This window comes from Zonotrichia albicollis, unplaced genomic scaffold (genome assembly GCF_047830755.1).
Source record: "Zonotrichia albicollis isolate bZonAlb1 unplaced genomic scaffold, bZonAlb1.hap1 Scaffold_122, whole genome shotgun sequence".
Lineage (NCBI taxonomy): Eukaryota > Metazoa > Chordata > Aves > Passeriformes > Passerellidae > Zonotrichia > Zonotrichia albicollis.
Window position 1 is genome coordinate 1,332,501 of NW_027428349.1, and position 4,512 is coordinate 1,337,012.

A 4,512-nucleotide genomic window follows, 5' to 3' on the forward strand; every position below is an offset into this window, starting at 1 on the left:
GGCTTATTGATTCTAGGCATTCAAAGCAGTCCTGCACTGCCTGATTAATTATTCTGAGCATCTCCTGGCCGTCCATCAATTGCTTGAATGCTCTGGGGAAGTGGTTAATGGCTCCAGCTGATAAGTGTTCCTTGATTGTCTTTTGGTAATGAGCCTGCAGCTGCCCCGCCCTCTGCTGGTTTCTGGCGACAGTTATCCTTATCAGGGTGTCCTCTTAACTTATCCATTGTTTTCCCTCTGGCAGCTGGCCTCGCTGGCAGATGGTTCTCCCCAGGTTCATTGTCCTCGGTTCTTGTCTGGGATTGCTGACTCAACTCGGGTTCCATTCCCATGCCCTCAGCTGCTCTCCTGGTAAGGTGACTCACAACAGTTCCTCTGTCAGCTCCATCTGCTGGTTTCCTAGGCAGCAATCTTCGTTTGTCACTAATTTGCTTAGCTGTTTTGGTTGTTATGTGTTCAGCGATAAGTTTATTAATGTTTTTGTTTCCCTTGAACTGTGCCTCCAGTCTTATCAGCAGTTCTTCCTCCTCTTTTGTCCAGCATCTTTTGTGGGCTCCTCGATTTGATGTTTTTTTCAGTTGGGAAGCAACGATCCTTTCTTGGTTTCTTATCAACGGGTGTGCCAATCTTTTGTGTTGTCCCAGGCCAATTTTGGTTGTGAAGTCTCTGCCGCATACCTCACAGATCCACTCTCCAGCTGGAACCCTTTCAGTTTCTGGACCCCTGCACTTTGCAAAATGACAAATAACACTATGATAGTTAATATTTTTCTTTCCACACTTGGCACACTGAAAGCAAACCCTCCTTTTCCTGTGTGACTCCTTTAGATGTTCAATCAGGCTTAACACAGAGTTTACCCGGGTACCGCAGCAGGGACAAGGGGGATTTTTTTCAGGAACAGTCACCTTCACGATGTTATCTGGTGACTGCCCTCCATGTTCCCCAGGCACTGGAGGCAATGCCTCTGGTGTGCCTTCACTCACCTTTTCGCCGCTTCCCTCACCAAGCACAAACGGTTCACTGTCTCGTGGGAGGCTAGGATCTAAGTCTGAGCGCCCACCGACACCCTGGACAGGCATACTGGCAGCCCCCAGACCGCCCCCCCTCCAAAAGACAAAATCCGGATTTTGAGTCATCAAATTAGGACCACAGTAGTTTAGGTGAGAATGAAGTGGGTGGTCACTCCACTTCGGAGCTCTTTGTACCTGTCTGCAACCGGGGGACCAGGTTTCCGGCAATAAGCCACGCGGCCTTTACCAAGGAATTTGTTTCACTGAATTTGGTAAGAGTTCATTGGTGTCTTGGCTTGGAAAGACAGGAGTCTGCTAAGGAAGGCAGGAGCCTCCCCTGAAATGGAGAATGTAAACCCTCCCCACCCCTCTGAATTGCTATAAATTTTAAATTAAGGGGCTCTCAGGCAAAAATATCGGAGTAAGAAATAACAGTTCTTTAAGGGGGAAAAGAAAAAAAAAAAGTGAAAGGATGAAATAAAACAATGCAGTACACCAGAACAACACTGACAGAGTCAGAACACAACCTGACACCCTGCTGGTCAGGGTGTGGCTGACAGTCCAATTGGAAATGTGGCGGCAGACATTCTGAAGTATCAGGTGTGGTTCTGTTGGAGCGAGGGGGATCTGTAGAGAAGGATGTATTCTTCTTCTGAAGATCCAGTAGGAGTAGAGACAGCTGCTGTTCCTCTGGGGAATCCTGTGGAGAAAGCTGTGCTAGTGTTCCAGAATCTTGGATTATATCTGGGTAGCAATGCTTGGCTCCTCCCTCTGGGCGGAGCATCTCACAATGGGATGGTATAGTTCTTATCAGTCATGCAGTGACATTCAATATTCTGTTATCAGCAGATGTCCCCTCCAGAGAGAGGTGTGAATGTGGTCACTCAAAGAGAAAGATAAGGCAAACTGCCCACTTGACAAAAGCAATCTGCCATACAGATGGTACTGGAAAACATCTTGCATTGCAATCGTCAACATTATCCACCCCTTTTTTTATTTCTATCTGCACCACCAAAAAAAAAAATTCAAATGAATATCTTTTGTGTGGTGTGTTATAAAGCTATGCTGCATTAATTTTCTTAAATAGTGTATTGAATATAGTTTTAGGTTGTAACAAAGCAGCAAAATAGAAACTCTGCTATGTAGAATACTATTTTTTTAAAGAAAGGACTTGCACTGAGATAGCAGCCACAGGACACCTAAACCTTAGAGAGAAAGAGAATTTCTTGCCCCATTATCAGGAGAAATAAACTTCTTCCCACCATACTCAGCCATCAGGATTCAGAGGAAGAAGCTGACACCGACCACATAGAATCCTGTGTTTGAATGGAATTTATGCATCGTGTATGAGATGTATAAATATGCAAGAGGCTGTTGTTTTTAAGGGTTAATCCTCTGTTAACCTGCGTAATTTTTCGGGCTTATTTTGACCCTGCTTTCCACAGCAGTCTCTCTCTCTGTTTTAGAGTTCAAAGGACCCCCTTATCTCTGTCCTTGGCTGAAGCAGTTTCTTAGAGCACAGGCTTTGGTGAGAACAGGCAGTCAGACTAAACAGCAAGCTGCAGACTGAACTCACAGATGCACACTTCACCTCAGTCCAAATGGATTTCTACTCTGGAAAATTCCCCCTCTGCCTCAGAGCCCTTGCCTCAAAGTGGTCCCAGCCAGGCCTGAGCACTCGATGCCAGCAGAGGGAAAAGGAGTGAACTGCCCGTGCCTGGTGTGTCCATGCCCAAGGGCTCTGAGAGATGTTGAATTTTCATCTCTTTCTCTCACCTGCAGCTCTCCACGCCACTGGTCAGGATCCCCTCTGGGCACCAAGGCTTTTCCACAGGTCTCCCTTATGTGGCCGTGGGTCTTCCTGTTCCTCAGCACAGCTGTGACCAGACCACGGGGAAAAACTTCTGCAAAAAATGCGTATTTTATGATTGGCTTTTTGCAAATATTCAAATGAATATTACCTGTGTTATTTTAAAAAGTTATGCTGTATTAATGTTCTTAAATCGTGTGTTAACTATAGTTTTCGGTTACAACAATGGTAAAATAGAAACTCTGCTATGTAGAATACCTTTTTTTAAAAGAAAGGACTTGCACTGAGATAGCCACAGGACATCTAAATCTTTCAGAGAAAGAGAATTTATTGCTGTCTTATCAGGAGAAACAAACTTTTTCCTGCCTCACTCAGCCGTGAAGGATTCAGAGGAAGAAGTTGTAGATGATGGCAGTCAGACTAAAACGGAAGCTGCAGACTGAACTCACAGATGCACATTTCACCCCAATCCAAATGGATTTCTCCTCTGGAAAATTCCCCCTCTGCCTCAGAGCCCTCTCCCCAGGCTGGGTCCCAGCCTGGCCTGAGCACTTGACGCCAGCAGTGGGAAAAGCTGCACTGCCAGAGGGAGCGGGGGCTGGCCGGGCCTCTGAGTAATTTTAGAGCTAAAGCGTGAGAGACATCAGCGCCGCTCAGATAATACATGCCAGTTCATCCCGGGCCCGGCCACCGCCTCCTCCTCCTCCTGCTGCTGGGGCCCTCCCAGCCCGGAGCCGCCGTTCCCAGCGCCCAGGGCCGCTCTCTGTGGCTGCAGCCGGGCCCCGCCACAGCAGCCCTTGGCCCGGCGCTGGAGCCGGTGCCGCTGTTGGCAGCAAAACCCGCCCCGGGCAGAGCCGCCCCGGCCCGGCCCTTCCCGCGGCCCCGGCTCGGCGCCGCCGCCATCGCCCTCAGCCCTCCGCCGCCTCGCCGGGCCCGGCCCGGAGCCCTGGGCCTCAGCGTCCTTCGGGGCACCGCGCTCGGGGCAGCGACCGCTCGGGGCACCGCGGATCGGCCCAGCCCTGCACCGGCCCCGCTCGGGTACCGCGGATCTGTCCGGCCATGTCCGGCCCCGCTCGGGCACTGCGGATCTGCCCGGCCCTACACCAGCCCCCTCGGGCACCGCGGATCTGCGGTGAAGTTAGAAGAACCCTTTTGTTTTTCTTAGAGGAGACTGTGAAAGAGAAATCAGCGCAGTGAATGCGGGAGTCAAATTTCGGCCGATTTGGCTCACAAGTATTCGTTGTGCTGTCTTGGGGTCACCGGTATTGACATAGACTTTAAATATTAGAAGCACAGTCTTTAATCGGTAGAACATCAAACTCTGAAATTATGTTTTGAAAAATTTGAAAATGTTAAATTTGTGTTAAGGTAGTTCTAGAAGTAGGATGTGATGAGTGTGTTTTTTGTGTTTTTTAAGGCTTGTTTAAATGTGGTAAAGGTAAAAGCAAACACTGAATTTAAAAGAATTTTTTTTTACAGGTATACCTTAAACAAACTTCTTATGTTTAAGTGCATTCAAGTATAAAAAGGCTGCAGCAAACACGTGAAGAAAGTTGTTTTAGTTTAGTATTTTAGAATCAGGCCTGTAAGTAAGTTATAGTAAATGCTATATTTTATTTTTATAGTAAGTTTTATTTGTTACTAAGTAGTTTAAGTTAAATTGTTTATTAAGTGCCATTAAATGTTAAATAC

General features: G+C 47.5%; 1 non-coding gene across 1 annotated transcript; it reads right to left on the reverse strand.

Annotated features, from left to right (window-relative positions):
* Window positions 1-3,423: 3,423 nt before the first annotated feature.
* On the reverse strand, window positions 3,424-3,504 carry LOC141727459 (small nucleolar RNA SNORD45). Its single transcript, XR_012578465.1, has one exon. It is a non-coding gene; the product is annotated as a small nucleolar RNA SNORD45 (small nucleolar RNA).
* Window positions 3,505-4,512: the final 1,008 nt, after the last annotated feature.